The following is a 23,617-nucleotide window of genomic DNA, read 5'->3' as shown; positions in this document are numbered from 1 at the left end:
AAAGATTCAAGGACAAAAACAGCCCTTCTAAATTAGAATTTTTCAATGCAATGAGAAAGTTACAGCAATTGGAAAAGACTCGGGCGTATTTCACCACCGTTGGACTTTATCCAACATTTTTCAAGCGTTCGAGCGTTAAGGGTTGCAACGATCAACAGAATAGATTCTTTCTCATAAATTCTCAAAAGCAACTTTCATTTTAAGACGTCCAAACACGAAAATTCTCTTAAATGTTCCAAAGAGTTCTCTCTCCTTCGAACCGAAAGAAAGACCAGAAAACGTTTCCGTTACGATTTCTATATTCTTCGAGGCGTAAACGTTCCGGGTATTCATTACTCTCGCTTTCGTTTCGAGGACCGTTCACGGGAGAAGTATCAAGGTGACGAGGGTTAAAGTTTTTCGAAGAGCAGCCCGATGTAAAATTTTAATCCACCCCTGCAGCAGAGCGCGCCCAGCCCGGTCGATGGTAGACGCTAACCCCGCTCGACCCTCCGCCAAGAACTTGCAAACCAGCAAACAAAGAATATTAGCGTGATTATCGAGGGCTCTGTGGTTCTCGTGCCACTGCTGTTTCGTTCGTTTGCCCTGGAAGGAGTCTTTTCGATTCCTTCTCTTCCCTCTGAACCTCGAAAAATGCTAAAAATTTCTATCTGGACCTTTCATGTTTCGAAACTTCAATTTATCTAAAACTGGAATTTCCAGGATAAAATCAACTCTAATTAATAGAGCTTTTCAAGTTCTTTATTTTGAAGCTTCAAACGTTTGTAATGTAAGAATTTCAATCAGTTGATAGACTGGAATTAAATTACTGTCATTTTTATATATGAGGAGAAACATTCAGTACATTTCTACTAAGTTCAGATTGATTTTGGTTTGTAACAAGTATTTTAGAGTCATTTTGTATTATTTAAATTTTATCCATGGAACAATGTGAGATTTTCTAACGACTTTAAATAAGACAAGCTGGCTGGAAAATTGCAAAAATTACAAAACTAGAATTACCTAAACCACGAATAAAATAATACGAGCCTATTTTCAATTAATTTACTGATTCTTTCATTGAATTATTCAATGCTATAATTTAATTTTTGCAACACCCAAAATTGAAAATCCAAACATTCAAACGAGCCATCGCGAACAGAAATAACAATTTTATTTACAGAAAGAAAAACGACTAAATTCTAAATATTATCCAAGACACGATTGCAGCGAAAGAAAAGAACAAACGAGACGAAAGTCTGACCGATGAGGTACGAATTAAGAGTTCCTTCGCGCGAATTAACGGAGATTAATGAGACGAACGCTTTGCGAAACAGCCGTTCAATGGAAACGTCGTCCCCGCCGTAGCGCGGAATTTTCTTTATTCGTCGTACAACCTGCTGGCGCCATTTATCAACGACGATTAATAATTAAAGGGGGGTACCGTGGAGGAACGACTTTCAACAATTACACAACTCTGGAAGAAGCTCGCGAACTGCAGAGGCGTGCGTATAAAGCGTCAACGTGATTAATCGATAAGGCGCCGCGGCGTTTTCCTCGCCGATTTATGCCACTTACGGTGAATTGATCGATACCTCCTGATGAGGCGTGATTAATGACGTTAACGAAAGGCGGCGCACGGTTTCCCGGATCTTTTTTTTCCGCGGAATAATATTTAATAACGTCCCGTTCCTTGTCGTCGACTACCCATCGATCAGCTCGATCGAGGTTTTCGTGCGCGAAAATTTACTGCGGAATCGTCTTAATTGGCGTACGAGAGATCGCCACGGACGTTCGACAATGATGAATCGCCATTTCCGGAAGCTTCCACGATGAGTCGGAAATAGAAAATTTTCTGCAACCTCGACGACCTTTCCCTTATTTTATTTCAGTCTTGCCTTCGATAAAGGCTTCGTCAACCTTATTTAATAATATTATCGGTTTATCGACGCTGACGCTAGTCAACGAATTTTCTACGCGTTGCAAATTCTAGGATTGCTTCGTATATACCAGCTATTTTTGCTTTTATATTGGAATATATTTAAGGAATTTGCGAGGAGCATTTTTTCAGATTTCGTAAATTTAGAGAAACGATTGAGTTAAAGGAGAGTATTTTTATATTATATGTTTCTTTGATGACTATATTTATAGCTGGAATTATAGTTCCACGAGAATTATTATGTGGAAAATTTCGGGAACATAAAAGTTTAGTGTTTTGTCTGTGGACAAATAAAGAATTGTTTAGCACTTTCACTGCCACGTCATCCTCACATGGCCACCATTGTGATACTAGAAAAATTAATTCTCGAGTCAAGACGAGGGAAATAAATTTTGATAGTATTTGTGAATTTTGACAAGCTTATGAAAAAAAGTATTAAAAGTACAAAATTTTACTTTGTTAGATATTTCATGTGGTGCTAGTTTTTATTTTAACGCAGAAATTTAAGATATTTGCAAAGATTTAATGGAGTTTATTACCCTTAATGCCTCGAGGGGTTAATCAGTTCCTCTTAAAAGGAGGTATTAAAACCTGGGACAGCGTAGACTATCAAGAAGACTAGAAGTAGTAAAACCCTCGAGTGTGACTTCCTTTCAAGAAAGATAGTCTTTTCAATAAAACTTTGTCTCACAAAGTGAAAGCAATTCACGAGTAGCTACGTAACGATGTCTCAAAGTTCGTTTCAGAAGAATGGCCTTCTGGACTGCCAGATTTGAATCTGCTCGAATATAAATCGTGGTCAGAATCGGAGAATGTAACTTCTGAAATAATCTTGGAAATCTCTGAAGATGAATAATATTTATTCTATGATTATCACTAAAAAAATTTTAATTCTCACAGAATGCACTTGAAACTCAAAATATACGAAATACATGAGATACGAATTATTATATTTAGGGGTTGAGACAATCCTCCACAAAGCTATCATTTCATTAATTCCATTAAAAAAAATATGAATTTAAAAATAGTCCAGTATACTCGTAATAGATCTTGTAGCTGAATTGGGGTCTCTCAAAAAAAAGAAGCACGATATATCATGGAATAAGAAAAATGGTTCGAGTAATATTTTACTCTTAATAAGGGGGGACGTTCACCCCTCTGTAACCCAAATTAACGGGATGCACACCATAAAAATTCATTTTACATTTTAAACTTTTCCACGGAGAAACATTCCTTTTAAATTCATCGAAAAAAGAATTTCTTTACAGTTAAAATTCATTTCGTTACAGTTAAAGACGATTTTAAGAATTAACCCCCAAAAAAGGAGATGGCCAGATGTCTGTCACCGCGAAAGGTGGAAAAGTTTTTCGACCATTCCTGGTCATCCTTCTCGAGTTAATCGATAATCGTTAAGGAACCTGACTGAAAGGAGGGTTTCACGGCTGGCACGAAAACCGCGTCTACGTAGGTGGTTCCCGCGGGATTGAATGACTGATGAGGATTCGTCCCTCCCCCAGCTACACGTAGACGACCACAGCCACGAGCAATTTTAAGATTCACTTTACGGAGACATCCGAGATAAATTGCGGCTTCATGCAAATATCCGCGATACGTCAACGCCACTACGACCGGGGCTCGTTATGCACGTGTTGCGCGAGACCTGTGCTCGCGCCTGTTATCGTATCCCATTGTTATCGCGAAGAAACGTCGCGCTGATACGATACTTTTCGACCACCGTAACGAACAAGTGGTTCGTGTAACCGAAAAACTCGTATTCGCGAGGCTCGTTTCGCGCGTCGAGCGGCCTCCATTCAACCGGAAGCACAATCGAAATCGATCCGAGGCCCCGAGGGAAAATTTTGTTGCTAGAAAACCGTGTTCAATCCTTTCGAGGAGGAGTCATTGAGAATATCTGAAAGCTGACGAAGCAGGGAAAATAGGGGTGTGTTTCTTTTTAAGGAAACGTTTAAGCAATACATTGAGTTCTCTTGGCGTGTTGTAATTATAGTGGAATTTTATTTATTCGAAATAAATAAGAATTGAAATTGTTTAGGAGGCCGAAAATTTCGATTTTAGATAATTGTAAACTATATAATTTAAAATTGGGATTAGTGGAGCTAACTTGGAATTCTATAAATTCTATAAAAATACATTTATATCGTTTAATCACGTATTTTGGGCAATTATTTATTCCACGAACCTATAACAATAAAATTGAAGGATCAAAAATACAAGATCTATCACCCAAGATGGAAAACATTACTCTAAGAAGCTTGCCTACGGTCATAAACACATGTTTACTGTGGGCGTAATAAAACCATCAAAAGTCAATAAAAATGATTGAAAAATTTACTTTGTATTCCCAAAGGATAGTCAATTAAATTGCGAAAATAAATCATAGCGTTAGATGTTACATTTAGTTAAAAAAAAAATTAATCAATATGGTTAAATTTTGCAACGTGCACATGAGACTGCACCATTAAAATATACTTTGAGTAAACTACTAGACAAATTAATTTTAGGCTTCGTATAAATGTTTATAAATATTAATTCTTAAAAATGAATACTTTTGCATTAATTTTGGAAAACAGTGCTCCACATTGTACCAAGATGGAAAACATTACCCTAAGAAGCTTGCCTACGGTCATAAACACATGTTTACTGTGGGCGTAATAAAACCATCAAAAGTCAATAAAAATTATTGAAAAATTTACTTTGTATTCCCAAAGGATAGTCAATTAAATTGCAAAAATAAATCATAGCGCTAGATGTTACATTTAGTAAAAAAAAAATTAATCAGTATGGTTAAATTTTGCAACGTACACATGAGACTGCACCCTTAAGATATATTTTGACTGAACTACTAGACAAATTAATTTTAGGCTTCGTATAAATATTTACAAATGTCCAGAGCGTTAATTCTTAAAAACGAATACTTTTTCACTAATTTTGTAAAACAGTGCTCTACACATTGTATCAAGTATTCCCCTTTGCGGATTGCCCCTTTGTTTCCACTCGCGTAAAATTGTTTTCGTTGGACGTCGCGGGGCGCGCGTAGCCAACTGACAGCTCCGAAAACGTGGACGAACGTCTCGCGGAAGGGTGGCGTAATGAATAATTCCGGCGTTGCCGTCTTGGATGTCAGCGTGGTCTCCCTTTGTCAGCCAGCGATGCAAATCGCTGGTGGCTGGCGTGTATCGCGTTTTATTCTTGATTTTAACGTCCTCCGCGGGGCGGATCCGCGACTACGCGGGGTAACATCCGGTTTACGCCCCCGCGGACCGGCCCGCGGTGTAATAATGATTATCCTGTCGTCCTGCGCATTAAAGTTACGACTTCCCTTCGCCGGCAGCGACTTTGCACCGCGTGTCCCTGAGCTCCGCCGGGACCGCGGGACTCATTAATGGAAGACGAATTCGTTTCTTCGATGATGTACGAGGCCCCCATCTATTTCGATCAGGAAATTTAATGCGAAACCCGCCCCGTCCCGCGACTTGACGGATGGGCCACGCATTGATCACGCGCGTGCATCCATGGGGCTTTTGTTGGTACACTATTATAACGTGTTTACGATACTTTTTACTATTGGTCAAGTGGTCCTTGTATGTTCTTCCAGCTTTGGGGCTCTTTGAGTGATCGTATTATGCATAGAGCTGTGTAGGGATTTCGAATTGACCATCTTTCTTAACGCTGGAACTATCGACAATTATGGTGTATTTATTTGTATCGAAGATATTAACCCTTAACCCTCAATATCAATTGAATTATTTTACTCAATGGTGATTTTTATCTAATTGGTAAATGGAAAGCAATATTTCTTTAAAGAATTTGAAAAATAATAAATTAACGGAGGATTAGATAAATTATTAGTTTAAGTCATTTACCCACTTGAGAGTTAAAACGATAGATGCTTGAAGAAATATAATATAATGGGAATTGTTTATTCATTTTCTTAGAGAAAACCACGGTTTTGTAAAAATTCAGTCGAGTGAATTTGTAATAATTTTTATTGGAAATTACGAATGGATTATTTTGACTTGGGTGTCTTTTAGTATGACACATATTTTTTCTAAGATTCTCTGAGAATTTTTTGCAAAGATTGCTATAACACTTTTTGCACAAAAATTTACGAGGTTTATATATTTATATTTGAGTAACATTCTAACATTTTTTTGGGCCAAGAAAAATCAAAATTGAGCGTACTGGATTCTCTCAAACATAGTCCCTCTTAAAAAAGGCTATTCCACAGTCTCCATGCGACCATTTTGTTTATTTGAAATCAAAAAACGCGTCCATTTATAGTGAATATACAAAAATAAACATACACATCAATTGACAATTATATTATATCACTGTATACAGTGGGATATCGTTTTAACTCGCCCAACAACACCGAATAAACATTTTATTTTAACGAATAAATATTTCCTCGCTCCGCAGCGAATCAATACGAACTGATAAAATTTATTTATCAAATAAATCCAACGTTAAGATTGGTAGACAATCGAATGTGTAAAGTGTTCGTACGTTATTATACCTGAAGGTTCGTTGTTCCTGTTATAATCAACAATAAGCAATAAATCTATTCAATGTAAAACAAAAATATATTTTGTTAAATTCAATATTGAGATCAGTAGTAGTAATTCTTGTGTTATTATCGGAGGTTCGTTATTCTTCTTATAACCAACAATTAGCAGTAAATTTATTCAACGTAAAATAAAAAGATACTTCGTTAGATTCGATATTGAGATTAGTACTAGTACTCTTTCACACAACCGGAGAATTTTCATTAATTTAATGTGAAATAAAATAACCAGCGAAATCTATTAATTACGTTTCTCGTTCGACAATAAATCATTATTAATCGCGAGGGGGGGGTTGTTTACGAAACCAGTCGTAAACTTAATCACTAACATTGCAACTCGGTTTCTTGGTACAACCGTACCAGGTGGCGCCCGTAAGTAAAACGGAGTTGCTATAAAATTATTATTAAGCGTTCTTCGTTACACAATCATTCCGGCGCCCCGAAGAAATCGGGAATTCCTCGTGAATGGATCCAGTTAAATGGTAATTATCTGCTGTATACGAAAATATAACTGTTGCCTTTCGTGCAATATTTTTATTATCGATCGTCTCGTTACGCGGCGATTGTCCGCGATCCACAGAGCCCGACGAGCCCTCGATCGATCGTACGAAGAACAAACCTCGCCGTTTAAAATCGATTCAGTCCCGTCGATTCGCGGATTTTTCACACGCCATCCCGTTATCCAAACAGGCGCGTCGATATCACTTCTATTTGCTTTTAATATAATTTCCTGCGATTCGCGGCCGACCGTAAATAAACCTGTCAATCCCCGGAGCGAACGGGACGCAATAAACGAGAAACAGTTGGCGCAACGATCGGTCCACGACGCTCGAATAGCGCCATTGCGTATGATCGGCCATAAACGGCAACGACGAACAATCTGGAACAGTAATTGAACTCATCCAACTCTCATTTAGGGAGACAATTTCCACGGCAAGCACCGGCAACGATAGATCAGAGCTGGTCTAAGCACGCCCACGCGATGGAACCGAGCCCTCGAAACGTGGATAAATGTCTAACCATCGATTTACATGCAACACCTTCAAGAGAAATTAGTTAGATCATTCTTGGAATATAGATTTCAAGGTTTTAATTGTGCATTGTCGTTTGTATTTATACTTGAATGAAATTTGTATTGATTGTTATTAAGTACTTGAAAATGCTATACTACGCGATGGAAGTAGCATTCTCATGTAATATTATTTAGCAATAACTTCAATTTTAATTTCAATGTGTGAAATCTTAAAATTGTCAGAAATATTTAATAAATTTATTTTCTTGTTTTATGCTTGTAGATTTAAGAATTTTTATATTTTAGGAGAATGCATTCCTCTGTACTCGATTTATTATTTATATTTTTATTAATTTTTATGAATAGTTCACTCAACCCCTAAATACAATAATTCGTATCTTACGTATTTCTTATATTTTTGCATATTAAGTGCATTCTGTAATTCCCTGAGAATTAAAATTTCCCATAAATGCATAAACATCCAGTCTACTCATATAATAAATTTCTGAAGTTAGTATACATTTTTAAATTTCCAATATTTGGCGAGAATTAGTAGTTTTAATAAATACCTGTGACAACAAATTTGTTTTCCAATTGGTTGTAGATTGACTCACCTGAAACAGAAAGGAAAGATCAAGTTAGCGACAAGGGATAACAATTTTTGCAACGATTTTTTACGAAGCTCCATATTTTGTGCACAGTTCGTTTTAATAACATTATGAAGTGATACTAAGCTAAATATGAATTAATAATGTCTGTCTTGGAACCTGTAAACGACAGACTTCCATTTTCCAGCCTATAAAAAAAATATTTAGACTATTCTAGTTTGTTTAATAATTCTATGCACACGTAGTTCGATTTAACTGTAAAACCACCTGTCAAACATCCTGTTTGCTTAACACGAACCTCCAGAAAATTCAGGAAATGTTTATCGTTTCAACTCTCGTATAAATTACGCATATCAGAGTAACAGTTGAAAAGAAACACATTTCTCGGCATTAACCGATAATTGTCGAGACAGGTACATTTAATAGTAAGAGAAAGATACTCTTCAGGAGACACGATCGCAAATAATGACGCGAAATAAAAAAGTAAAATCGCGTGACAGAGTCTTAAAGAATTTTCTTGTTTGGGAATCGGATGTCGAGGTTCGAAGAGACACTTTTGTCCGGTTTTTTTAGGGTTTTCCGACCACCGTACAATGTGGTCCGTGTTGTCGTCTGTGGGTGTGCGTTGAATGTGGATGCGTGGCGCCGTCGCGACGGCCAGTTTTCCACTCCGAAAAGCCCAGAAGCCGTGGACGACAGAGCGTCTTCGTACGTGGCTAGGTTCTTTAACCTTTGCGGAGGAACCTTTATTGGAAGCAAATTGCGATCCGCGACCATCTCGTGGGGTGGCGCACGGATGAAAGTTATCGATCACGCGAAACGGGCGCGACGTTACGGCTGATTTTACGTTCAATAAAGATTAGAACGCCTGTCGGGAATGGCGCCCCGACGACGATTTTCGTTCGAGATAGGGAAACCAAACGACGAAACTTCGTGTGGATTCTTCGATCGTTCGTACATTTTCCTTGCCGACGTATGGGGAAACGATCGTGTTCGATTTGATACTTTGTATTTTACACGGTTTTCCCTAGCGTTGAAGCTTCAAAATTATTAAGGGACCGATTTTTACTGTGGACAGCACAAGATATTTCTTTTTTTAATTTGGTATTGTTGATAAATACTGGGTATCTGTTGACTATTTTAACACATTTATATATGGGTGACATGATTCTTCACTGAGTAGCTAAAACAATTGATTCTTAAGATCAGATGTTAAAGAAAATAAACCTAGATAGGAGTCTTGAATTTTAACGAGTCTGTAAAAATAAGTTCAATGACAAATTATTTTAATTTATTATACAGGGTGTTCGGCCATCCCTGGGAAAAATTTTAATGGGAGATTCTAGAGGCTAAAATAAGACGAAAATCAAGAATATTAATTTTTCGATAGAGGTTTAGTTAAAATGTTATTAAAAAATTTCAAAACATTCTGGAAAAATTATTTTCGGTTGCAGGGGGCAATTACAATCATTTTTGGTGAATAGACATACCCCCGAAATCCTAACCATTTTCGAGAAAAAAATTCATTACTGAAAATATAATGTCTGATCATAACTGTCTGTTACCCTGAAAATTGAAAAGCTTCAAATAATTTTGGAAAAATTATTTTCGGTTGCAGGGGGCAATTACAATCGTTTTTGGTGAACAGAGATACCCTCGAAATCCTACGCACTTTCGAGAAAAAAATTCAAGAAGGAAGAACTTTAAATGCTAATAACTTTTTAAATTAGTTACGAATTTTATAAACCTATAAATGGTACATAGATTATAAAACTCTCAGTATATACTAATAGATGTACGGGTATGCTAGTTTCCAGTTGTCTCAAAACAAAGTTTCGTTTCTGTGAACAATTTGAGGGGCTTGGTCTGTCGACGTGTTAATGCACCTACTAAGTTTCAAGGTAAACGATCTTTTGTAATTTACGATGAGCTAATAAATGTAATAAACAGCGGTTGAGGGGTTGGATATTATTTTTGGTAATTTATTTCTAAGCGACAGAAACACTTTCGATAAAAATTTTATATCGTACAAATAGTATGTATACAAAAGTTTAATTTTTCTTTAAGGACAAATGTGACAGTTTACGAAGTGTTTTTATTTCCAGATATATTTGGTGAAAGATTCTAAAACGTGTTCTGTTTCCATGGATGTAATTGACGAATGGCCAGCGACGATGGACAGGGAGCGTAAACGTCGAAAGTGTGAAAATCAATCGAACGTAAGGGAAAAGCATACGGGCAATCGTACGATCGACCGGATCGACGACGTTTTCCATTAACGGGGGATTTCTATTCAGCAGGATGGATCGGGTATCGAAGCGTGGTCCACGTGTACCGGGACTTTTCCTACCCACCTCATAACGTATAAGGATCCGAAGCGTTTAGTACACGCGATCCTACCAAGGCTGGCGTAAATCACCCCGATAGGGAAGTGCGCCACTACGATTCTGACCAGAAACGAGGAAAACCGGACGACAAAACGGCAGTTCGCGCCGGGACCGAGCCATTCAATTAAGTTTATCTTCGGCCCTTAAGGACGGCCGCCACGTCCAGATACATATATCAGTTTCTGCCGGAATCTTGCAACCTGACCACGTACCTACCCTCCGCTTGTCAGCCGTGTCTGCACTGTTAAGGACACGTGCAAGTCTCAGCGCAAAAGTTCAACCAGCTGCACCGTGAACCGTTGCACAGTCCACCATTTAACCCACAATACCGGAACAAAGCAATTTTATCAAAAGATCTCCATAATAAGAAGTTATTTCATCGATAGTAAACTTTTTATCACGCGTCGATTTGGTACACGACGATTTCGAAACAATTAAAAAAGCTCAAAGTCAAAGCCGAAGTAGTTGCTATTTTGCTTGGGTTTTAAAATTAATCAACGAATGATAAAATTAGGTGACCAGAATCGTGATGTTTTAGATTTTAATAAAGAACAATTATAATATTATTACTGTTTCGAAATGATCGATTAAAAAAGCTCAATTGCAATTTCATTTTGTTTTTAAAATTAATCGACGAATGATAAAATTAATAATACAAATATCAAGCTCGTAAAATGAACACTGTTCGTGAGTAAAATATTTGCAAATACGACAACGCAAAAATTAAATCGGAAACCTCGTACTGGACCACGAAATGATACAATTCAAATTGAAATAAAAATGGACTCCAATACTTTTAAAAATGACTTAAATGTCACGGTATTTTTTGGGGTTCCCAGGATCCCCAAACGTTCATGGATTTTTTACGAACTACGTATTGGATGCTTTCTCCTCAAGCTTATAACTCTGGCGTGTTTCGGTGCAAATGGTTGCGTATCTTATCTATCCCCCATTCGATACAGTTCCTTCCTTTCCATTTCTACGGTCCATTTCACCGTTCGTAAGTTCATTTTTCCGTGATATCGTCCTGCTCGTGCGTAAAACGGCCATTGGGCTTCTCTCGAAATTCGAGCCTGTCCATAAAGTTGCTTTAAAGCACGAAAACTGGGGGCCAGTCGGATAAGGGAAATTCCCTCGAAGCGTTGACCCACTTTTCGCGGGATATCTACCATCACGAAGGCGAGTAGACTTTTTCAACGATTGCCATCCGTGTGTACGAGGCTAGGAAACGGTGTAAATTTAACTTTGTCGTCGAAGGTTTATCACGAATGGTCTGGCTTTTTCGAATGAAAAATGTTAGTCGAATTGCTTCTATCGATATCACCAAAAGTATTTATGGACATGATTCTTTCAAGTTTTTCAGTATCTAGAAACGTGGTTTTTTAATCATCTTTATTGCACAAAGCCTGGTGTACTTTCTTTACGATGAAAAATATCAGATTCATGTATGGAAATCTAAAAAAATGTTTCTAGAAAGTGAAACTGACATCTATGTTCTTTTTATCTGAGATAGAGAAGGCAACAATCAGTTTCAGATTAAGAAGTATGTGGACCCAGGTGAACAAATGTCTTCAAAGAACACAGCTTGCACCTATATTGATTTTATTCTATCTTCGTTGCAGGAAGAAACAAAGATTAGATATTAGATAAGGAGTACGCCATTTGAGGTGGAGAAATTTCTTCTAAAACTGATCTCCCTTTTCTCTGACAATACATACACTGAAATTATCGTGATCAACAATATTCTCATCTAAAATTAATATAAGGTCCTCCTTTTAGCAATTAAAAGAATCAGATTTATACATAAAAATCTTTCCCTGAGAAGAGAATTCTTCCAAAAACCTTAGCTCGTGTCTATGCTAATTTTACTATCTCCATTGGGGAGAAAATCAGCTCCAAGTTAAGGAGAATTATTATGTAAGCCTCACGATGTTCAAGAATGACCTTTCTTTCAGGACCCATCTCTCTTTCTTCCTACACTACATACACGTTCTTCCTGAATTTTTTCGTACCCAGCTCGGAAGCATCATGATTCCAAGCTAAAAAGAATTTTTATAGTAAGCCTTGATGCCCAATGACTCGTCATTCCTCCCAGAACCTGTCTCTCGTTCTCCCTACTCTACATACATATTGTCTATAGTCTTCGTTCCAAATTTTGTTGGACCCAGTTTCAAATTAGCCTCGATTCCAAGCTAAGAAGAACTTTCATAGTAAGGCTTACGATTACTCATCATTCCTTCCAGGACTCATTTCTCGTTCTCCCTACTCTACATACACGTTGTCTATAATCTTCTTTCTGAATTTTTTGGTACCAAACTCAGAAGCATCATGATTTCAAGCTAAGGAGAATTTTTATAACAAACTTTACGATGTCCAATGATCCACCATTCCTTCCAAGACCCATTTCTCGTTCTCCCTACTCTACATACATGTTGTCTATAGTCTTCGTTCTCAATTTTTTTGTACCCAGCCCCGAATTATCTCGATTCCAAGCTATGGAGAATTTTTATAGTAAGCCTTACGATGTCCAATGACTCGCCATTTCTTCCAGGACCCATCTTTCGTTCTCCCTGCACTACATTCGCGCTGCTTACAGTCTTTGTTCCAAATTTTTTCGTATCCAACCTCGAATTATCTTGGTTTCAAGCTAAGGTGAATTTTTATAGCAAACCTTACGATGTCCAATGACTCGCCATTCCTTTCAAAACCCATCTTTCGTTCTCCCTGCACTACATTCGCGCTGCTCGCAGTCTTCGTTCCGAATTTTCTCGTATCCGGCCCCCGAAGCGATCGATTCCCGAAAACATACTCGCGCGAGGGTTTGTGTAAAAAATTGCTTCTATTGTTCGAGGGCAAAGTTCAATGGAAGGCGGAACGGAGCTTCTTTAGCTGCAACGGCGTCGTGTCTCGGAGCCAAGGAGGACTCGGACAGGGGAGCCAGTCTGCCGTGAAGGCGATTCCGGCTCTTCTTAAAACTCACCCTCCGTTCTTATACTTTCCCTTCCGTTCACGGGGCCACCCCCTTAGCTTCTCAGTTAGGTTAATGGAACGCATTGCCGCAAACGGCAGGAAAGTTAAGGCCGTTTCCGATTGCAAATGGACCGAAGGGAAATCACACTGGCGACGGTTCGACGAATCCCGTGGCTACCGCGAGACACAGGTAGCCTAATCGGACATTTGTCAAACCCCATCCTAATATTAACGACTGTTCTTAACTTTTATTCGGTCTCATAGTTTCGATCGCACGATTTACTACTGTTTTACTTCCCGATCCTGGTTATTCCCCTATGCACATTATTCGAAGTCGTTATCTGGTAATAATATTGTTTTTTCGCGTCTGGTAAGTTATTTCGTACCGCAATAATTCAAGTATTTTCCTTGAAAAAATTGCTTGGAAATCTTAGATAACTGATTTAAGACATCTACTAATTATTTAAATATATCGAATACTTTTCTTCGAGTTTAGTGACCGTTTCAGCGGACTTTCCCGTCAGATTTTCAATCAAAGCTTCATTTTCCCGAGGGAGAATCGCTTTAAACCCGGTGAGGCGGGCAAAGAAACGCATCAATCTTTGTTCGCTGGAAAAGTCGCAACGCTTCGTCGCGTCGAAAAGGAGCAAAGGAGAACTCGAACGCAGCAACACGGTATTTATCTCGAGGTAAAGCATCGCGTGGCGGAAAAGGAAGCCCGGGGGCCGCGAACGAAAACCGAAGACGAAGCTCTACCGGTCGCGTAGGAATGAAATGCTCCTGGTTATTGCTTGTTTATTCCGTTGTTTTGCATGCCGCGACAGATAGCAAGGAACGCGTTTCTAACGTGGAGTGCATTTCGTGCTTGTTCCGCTATAGTCGCCAGCCAGAATCCTTTGCAACGATCCCCTTTGTCCCTCTCATACTCTCGAGTCTCGGATTTTTCAGTCAGACGCGCGCTGCATACTCATTCGAACGGTTATTCGCCTCTTTCGGTTTTCTCTGCTGTGAAAATTTTTTAAGCCGCTCCGTAGAAGCGACGACGAACGATCCTAGCGTACTCCGCACCACCGGGAATACCGAATCGAGTATTTTTGTTTGCTTAATATTCCGACGTCGTTGCTCGTACTCGAATCGATTTAACTTTCGTCGACTTCTCAGCTATTTTAGAATTTCTATTGTAAAAGATTCTACAATTTTTGCGTATTTTGCATCGTTTTAATAGCTTCTCGAAATTAACAAAAGCAGTCCAATCCTACTCGACGATTTCTTTCGCAGTTTCTTGCGGAATCGAATGAAATTACCTTCGAATTAGCTATAACCACTCGAAACTTCCGGTTCGGTTCTCGTTTTCCCGCCACATTCACGCGCAATTTGCTCACCGCGCGCGGTTAATTACACTCTCCGTAATTTTTCCCCGACTGTCTTGCCCCGTCAATTTTCATTTATTAACATCGGAGACGCCGCGTGCAACGGCGTTTAATTAACAGCGGTCGTTAACGCTGGATCTCCTCGGCCCGAGCGAAATTTATATCGACGGTTCGCGCGGATTTTATATTCGTCGCGGATTGTATTTACGCGCGATTTAGAATTCTAATTAAACGGGTTAATTAACGGTGACGCGTGCGGTTCGTTACAGCGCCGCGGCACGCAAAAATTTTTCGCGAAACGACGCCCCCCCCCCCATCGCGTCGAAGGATTTCTTACGACGGTTGAAGAGTCTCGTTGTTTCCAACGTGAATTAGAAAATTATGAGTATCAGGTTTTCTCATTATCAAAAAAAATTCTTACGAAGGGAAATTTCGAATAGTTTTATCGAGATATTAAAAAGCGTGTTTGTTTATTATTTTTCAAGCATTTTACTGGGTAAGGTATTTATCCAGGGTTTAATTGACGAAGAAAAATTAATTAAATTAGAAGGTGATTGAATATTGATTATTTTGTACTATTTTTCTCTATTATTCTATGGGTCTGGTTCTCTGATTATACAGTGTCCGGCCACGCTGGGGGAAATTTGAATGGGAGATTCTAGAGGCCAAAGTAAGACCAGAATCCAGAATACCAATTTTTTAATTGAGGTTTTGCTAAAAAGTTATTAAAAAAATAAATTAAAAAATTTCAAATCATTCACGGAAAAATTATTTTCGATTGCGGGGGTCAATTACAATCATTTTTGGTGAATAGACATACCCCCGAAATCCTACGCACTTTCGAGAAAAAAATTCAAGAAGGTGGACCTTTTTGGCGAAATTGAAAAATTTCAAATCGTTCTGGAAAAATTATTTTTAGTTGCAGGGGTCAATTACAAACATTTTCGGTCAACATACATACCCCCGAAATCCTACTCAGTTTCGAGAAAAAAATTCCTTACCGAAAATATAATTTCTGCCCAGAAATGTCCGCTCGAATTCTCATGCGAATCTTTAAAACGTCATAACTTCTGAACGGATTGGACGATTTTAATGTTTAAAAAAGCAAACTACGCGTATTTTAATGGAGAATATGTACAAATTGCAAAAATATTGGAAAAGTTGGTCCTTGACCCCGCAAAATGAGAAAAACTCCATAAAAATGGTCCAATTTTCAAACTGCCATAACTCCTATAATAGTGAATATATTTCAATGAAACTTTTTCCTGAAGTAGAGCTCATGGGTACCTACAAAAAAGTATTAGACAACTTTTCTGTAGAACGTCAAATAAAATTAATAAAAATCGAAAACGCATTTTTGAGAAAAATCGACAGGGGGTAGGTGCCTAAATTTTTCGACGAAATTAAAATATTTCAAATCGTTCTGAAAAAAATATTGTTAGCTGTGGGGGTCAATTACAATCATTTTTGGTGAATAGACATACCCCCGAAATCTTGCGCATTTTCGAGAAAAAAATTCAGTACGGTCTAAACTTCAAACGTTAATAACTATTTAACGAAGCCTTCATCAACAAATTGCTATTCTTGATTTTCGTCTTATTTTGACCTCTAGAATATCTCATTAAAATTTTTCCCAGGACGAACACCCCGTATACGAATGACCAATTAATCTGAAATTTGTTATCAATGTATTAATCACTCGTTAATGAACAAAACGTGTGTAACCCGTACATTTACTGATAAATATTTTAGGAAGTGGTTCTACACGTCAAATAAAATTAACCAGTCGGTCGAAAGTGAACGATCAGTCGTCAATAATTTTTCTGTCGGTCGCTTCTATTATCCAAACAAAAATATGACCGGTTAAACTGGATGACCACTGTGCGTGTCGAATAAGAGTAAGAGATCGTAACGTTAATGTTTCAAAGATTGTCGATCCGCTTTTATTATGTACGCAAGCATAAATATTACTTAACCATGATCGAGTTTCTCGATTACGTAATAGGACAACATCGTTAGAAGATCGATTGAAGTTATGCATAGGGTATTACCAGAAATTATACGGTCTTTTAACGATCGCGATCAATTATATCGACAACGTTCCGCGATTACGAATTGTTAGTGAAACTCCTCGTTAATTAACCGTAACGACCAGGCACGATACTCGCTCCGAATTAATGTTACAATCGTAAGAATTTTACACTCAGCGACGAGCGTGAATTATCAGCGTTCGCGTACGAGAATTATTTTTCCGCGAAGCAGCGCGGAAGTCGCGATTAAACGCCGCCGCCGGTATCATTATCGCCTTTGCAGATACCGTAAAGTGCACCTAGCATTAAGCCTCTAAAAGATTTTCGATGTTACTCATCTATCACTAAGCACGCGGGGCTATCTCGGATAAATGGACGCCGGATACGATGATTTATGAAAATAACTGTAATTCGGCACGAATAAAAATTTTAACGCGCGGCATACAGCATCGCCATATTTGCATTTTCCGCGGAATTACCGCGTCAGACGTTCCTCCGGAACGAAAGTGTCCGGGGACTCGTTTCGGTCAACATTCTGGACGCACGCGAGACTATTAATATCGTCTAATCGCGAATTAAATTATCCAACTAATATTTTATCGGAACACATTATCCGAGTAAATTATTTTAACGCAACGCACCGTCGTTAGAGTAAAACGAGAGTGTCTCACGAACTGATAACATTACGAGAAAATGTTACGTAGAAGTTGCATTTGTTTTTTTCCAAATGGAATAATTTTTTTATGGTCGATTTCGACAGACTGGAGTATTCTGAGCATAAAAGTACTAGTGTACATTTGTCCTAAAATTGACCATTTCTGAGATATTTAACTGTTTTTAGGAAGCATATTCAAAATGGCGGTCATCTACAGTCTTTGAATTGTTGCACACCTTATTACTGGATCGTCATCTCTATTTCTTTCGATCTTTATATTGCATAGTAGTAAATAATAGTTTATGAAACAATTTCTAAGCAATAGAAATAAAATTCTATCGTTTCTGGAGGAGAAAAGGGGGGTAAAAATCGACGACATCGTTGTTCGAAGTAAATTAACCTTCGAGGTACACAGTTTTTCAGAGTCGGTGCCCCATCGCCGGGCAGTCGTGCAATTAATTGAAGTTGATAACGCTAATAGGAATTTTCCGTGCGCGAAACGGGACCGATTCCATCAGGAGTAAAAGTTACCAACGAAACGAAATACCCCGCAGGAAACGGTGCACATAATTGGCAATACGCCGTGGCATTAGCATTTCGCCAAGAATTCACGCGGAACAATATCGTACCGGTGAAAACGGCATTTCGTTAAGGGCCTGGGCGCCGTTTCTGGCCCTGTCCTTCGTTTCAATTCACTTTCACGGGCGGTTAATTCGCGAAGAATGCGCTTTGTCTCGTTTCTCGTTTCGACGGAATTTACAAAGTGCGTGGGATTCGGACCCGCCGGCCGTCTCCTGCAGTCCATTATATTTCCTCTAATGAATCAGCCTTGTCCGTTTCGAGCACGCGAAAATATTTGCGTTCGCCGACGAAACGCGTCGAAAAGAACAAAAGAGGAGAGGGCGATTCAAGGCCGCGTCGATTGTTTGAACCGCTAATTGTTCGAAATTACAATTCGAGACAATTGCTCCTTTCGTTATCATTTGGCAACGCGTTGTTCGACGAATATTTCCTGATAGCAGGACAATTTCTAATTATTCGACGTTTCGATTCTTCGGAACCCCCCTTAGAAATATTCCAAATAAATATTGATTTGACAGTAATCGAAATATCAATATCAGTCGTATGGTAAATTTTTTGTATACTGAGATTCGGAATTATAATTGAATAACTCTTCCAGATCTGACCTGACCTCTTCGAATCTCCACCCTAAGCAACTTTCCCTTTTTAGGAATATTCCAAATAAATATTGATTTGACAGTTGTCGAAATATTAATATCAACTGTGTAGGTATGAGAAATTTTTTGTATACTGAGATTCAGAATTATAATTAAATTCCAGATCTGATCTGACCCCTTCGAATTTCCACCCTAAGCAACCCTTTCCCTTTTTAGGAATATTCCAAATAGATACTGATTTATTTGACAGTGATTGAAATATCAATATCAGTCGTATGGCAAATTTTTTGTACACTGAGATTCGGAATTATAATTGAATAACCCTTCCAAATCTGACCTGATCCCTTCGAATCTCCACCCTAAGCAACTTTGTCTAGTAAGCTCTGTATTCATTACAAATAATAGGCCATTTCCTCGACGACCACTTTGAAACGCGTGTTGCTCGAGTGGCGTTAAAATAAGTTACGCGTTTTATGGCTCCTACCCCCTTTATAAACAACCCCTCTCTCTCTGACCTATCGAAAAAGCACCATATGGCACGAAATACCGTTTGAAAATTATCAAAAAATAACACTGTATCGTTACCCCTCTAATTATTTTTCACTTCTGGACGAAGAACATTCAAATAAACAGTTTTCTATAATATTTTGCAATCTGTTAATAACCAGTGCATAAATATTTTCGTCATCACGTAATAAAAATACTGAAATCGGGGTTGAAAGTAACAGTGTCTACGAGTCCCAAATTTCTCAACGAACGACGTTTACAGCAAGCATTTCAGCATTCGGAATCTGCGTTGCCATAATGATAACAGCTTGTGTCGTTGGGTAGTTGATTTCCCCACGAAAATTACAGAGCGTGAGGTTTTCTCGAAGGAAGTAATTTGCCAATGTGCATTTGCTAGTCCGATAAAATCACAGTTTTGTGCAGTTCGTGGAAGGTAACTGCTTATTGCAACAGTGAACTACGTTCGCTATTCGAAGTATCAAATTTGAAACTTCGTTTACTACAGAGTTTAATTCATTGAAAATGTTACTAAAAAATAAATACTATCGTTCGTTATTTTAATTCCCCCCAAAGTAATATTTGTAATCTGAGATACTTTAATCTTCTAGTAAAGATTCTCGAGAGAACTGAGAAGCTAACGATGTTTAAGAAGCAGCTCGATATAACTCCGGAGTAATTTAACTATCGTCGAAAATCGTTTAAAAATGTTCCAGAGGAAGTTATTTTACATCCCAGCAGCACGCGAAAATTTAAATAACGTCGGCGAAATTCTTGAGCAAGTCGCGGAGAAACTCTCTCATCGACAGTCGCGGGAAGACTTCTTTAAACTTTCCATTTTTATTCCTCTCCAGCGAACAGCATCGCGAAAAGTTGGCGTACGAATTCGCGAGAAGGATAATCCGAGACGGGGCGTAAAAAAACGAAATCTAATTGAAAGCAGTCTTTTGTGTACTTTCTTATCACTGGGAGAACGACTTTATAATCCTTGGACCGGAACTCGATGAGGCAAAAGTCTTTTTACCCTGTAGTCTCTCATTGAATCAGACTCTCCTCGTGGACAATAAATGGGATTCAAGTAGCTTAAGAACAGATTAAACGCTATAATTAAGCAATTGTTTTCAATCTAATCTGGACTGTCGAGTTCAGAGCCACCAGTTCCGGGATGAAACGCATTAATATTCGTATCAGAGTCGTATCTATCATTGTACAAAACCTTATGGATTTTATATTTTAATATAGTTTCGATTATGGTATTTGATACTCTTTAGAAACGTGTAATTTTAAAAAGACAAATTATATTCATACTTTTCGATCATTTCTAAATTTCTCAAATGCTTGATATGTTTTTACATAAAAATGTTTTTTATTAATTTTATATTATATATTTTAACATAGTTTTGATTATGGTATTTGATACTCTTTAAAAACGTGTAATTTTAAAACGACAAATTATATTCATACTTTTTGATTCTTCCTAAATTTCTCAAATGCTTGATATGTTTTTAAATAAAAATTATTTTATTATTTTTTTCTGTATATCTGGGTAATGACAGTACTATGGGGTTGAAACGTACAAAGTCTCGTTAGAAATTTTATTGAGTTTTGTAGGGATTTCTGAGTCGTTTTCAGGGATATCAAATTTCCGTACGATTGAGATTTTGCCTATTCCCGGGCCGAGATTAGTACAGCGAGGTTAAATAGAAATTGTTGGGACAAAACGATGGAGTCTAGATTCGACTCGACTACATTCCGCCGTGCCGAGATAAGAAACGAATTTCTCTAATTCTCGCGCTGATTTCCAATTTGGATGGAAATTCGGTAGATACGATCTGCAAAAGTGGAACCCTCGCGTGTCGTTGAAAATTGTGTCGGTATTCGTGACCAAGAAATTCTCCAACCAGCCCTCCATTTTAACGACTTCCTTCCTTTATACTTTCTGATTGTTCCCGTTACGAAGGCTTATTCGCAATTCTGTATTAAATGTAACATATTTATATCACAAAATTCTGCTGTTCTCCTTTACTCAAATTATAAACTTTCCACCGGGCATTTTAACTTGTCGATCTTTCGCTTTAAAATGTTTCGTTAAGCCTCCCTTTGAATTTTTTTAAATCCACCACTGTTTGTACCGCGATATTATATTAATATATAATCTGTCTGCAGATTTTCTGAAGGATTTACATAAATCTTCTTGTAATATAAATTCTTATGCAAATAATCCAAAAAATGAAATACGTAAAAATAAATTAATGATCCCTAGTGAATGCGTTAAAAAGTATAATGTTACATCAACAAATCAGCCTTCGCTATTTTTAAGATGAGTACCATATCAAAATCATGCAATTTGAAAAAGAGCTATATATGTAATTAATTTCTGAACGATTTTAGAACCTTTAGAATAAACAAACATTAACCATTTCTCTCTATTTCACTCATCCTCAATTTTGCAATGTGAACAAGCCTATCATAGATGACATTTATCAATTCTCAAGTACCTCTCTCTATCTCTATCTTTCATCAGCTATCCGTCCCGTTTTCAATTCGAAAGTCGCGACGATCAATCGTTTTCAAGTCCGACTCATCGCGAGGCTCCATCGATGGGGAATAAATAATTTTAACGCGTCGGTGTATCGGTCCCGACGTCGGCGGTACAAACGGCGCATAAATCATGGGAGATTACACCGCACCGGCGGTGTATTTTCCGTTTTTCCGGCTCTTTGCACGCGGTTGTTTTTGTCGCGATGCTTCATAGAACGAAGCAAACGGAGGAAAAGAGCTCGGGGCACGTCAGACGCAGACCAACAACCGGCCTGTCGTAGATCATTCTTCACCACGGGGTGCACGATCTCGCCCACAATTTCGAACGGGCTCCGCCACCCCCGCGCAGAAACAGATTAAAACGGAATAAACGGTATTATCCAGGATATTATGCCGCCTAGGTGAATTTATGCGACTTCCTAAGACCCCTTCGCGTTTTTCGCGCAAACCTTCGTTTGCACTTCCGGTCTCTGGATCCTCGAGCAGAAATGAATAAATTACGCGATTAAGTATCAGAAGCTCTGCAATCTATTTTTATTTTTATTCAATCCCTACCTAGTAGGTCTATAATTCATACTGTAAGTGAACAATTTTTTTAATTAAATAAAACATCGAAAGTGACTGTTTGAGTATCAAGCTTGCTAAGATGGTTGTTGAGGGACAAAGACCTAATTCGAATAAATATCAGAAGCTCTGCAATCTATTTTTATTTTTATTCAATCCCTACCTAGTAGGTCTATAATTTATACTGCACAATTACCTAGTGAACAATTTTTTTAATTAAATAAAACATCGAAAGTAATTATTTGCACGAGTATCAAATATTCTTGGGCTGGTTGTTGAGGGGCAAAGACTCTGACTTTTTTTCAACTGGAATATCCGTGTTTCAATTACTTTAAAAATTTATTTTTTTATCACTCAAGAGCTCTCTTCTCTTAAAATTCTGCCAAGTGTGGCATAAGTTAGTGGCGCTAGAAACAGTTTGGTCGTAGAATTAACGAATGGCCACAACCGGCGATATTGATTTTAATGCAACAACCAATACTCCTGATAATTAAAGTGGATTGTCTGGCGCGTTCCAATTTCAGTTAGGTTCTCGCGTATCACGAGATTGCCGGTCTTTCGTTCGGATAATCCTGGCCAGAGCGAGATAATTCAGCGGATTCCGCGGGACCGCGCCAGATAACCCAGACGAAAGCGATTACAGGAGCTGGTAGGGGCATCCGTGGACCGAAATGACATAACACGGAGTAAATCACGGGAAAGGAGAGAAGCGTGATTACGGTTAGGCGAAACGCAGACCCGTTTGCTTCGGGTTTACGCGGGGATCCTGTTATCTGATACGAACTCGCGAGGCGTCGTGTCAAATACAACTCCGCGGAATAGTTTCTATTTTTCTTCCGGTCTTTGATGTGCCACGGCCCCCCTTTGTGCCGCGGCAATTCCAATCGCAACGGCTGTAATTAATTTCCTATCCTCGACGTACACCCGATCCAGACGTTTGTTGCCAGTGCGTTAATTGCATCTTCTACCCGCGTTTCATCATCGAAATGGAATTTATGAGAAATTATCGAAGAGAATATCTGGTGACTCGCTATTGGACAGTCGATCGAGTGCTTGTGAGAAAGAGAGGTTGAGCGTAGCCCTCTGTTGGCGAGTGTAGAAAGTATCACAGAAATAACAGACGATGTATTATTAGAATTAATTTATAAATTGTCTCGTAAATTTCCACGATATTTCGTTTACGTTAAAATCTGATTTTGACAATTCATTAAAGACAAGTACGATTCGAATACAGTCGTGGAAACAGTGAGTAATGGACAGACGCGCCAGTGGAATTTACTGTACGCGTAAAACTT

At 38.3% G+C, this 23,617-nt stretch overlaps 1 protein-coding gene across 6 annotated transcripts in view; it reads right to left on the bottom strand.

Moving 5' to 3' along the window:
* LOC143340465 (uncharacterized) overlaps positions 1 to 23,617 on the bottom strand; it is a 506,553-nt gene that overhangs the window by 107,081 nt on the left and 375,855 nt on the right. The window lies entirely within an intron of this gene.

Source organism: Colletes latitarsis, chromosome 3 (genome assembly GCF_051014445.1).
Source record: "Colletes latitarsis isolate SP2378_abdomen chromosome 3, iyColLati1, whole genome shotgun sequence".
Lineage (NCBI taxonomy): Eukaryota > Metazoa > Arthropoda > Insecta > Hymenoptera > Colletidae > Colletes > Colletes latitarsis.
This window is presented reverse-complemented; position numbering and strand designations above follow the sequence as displayed.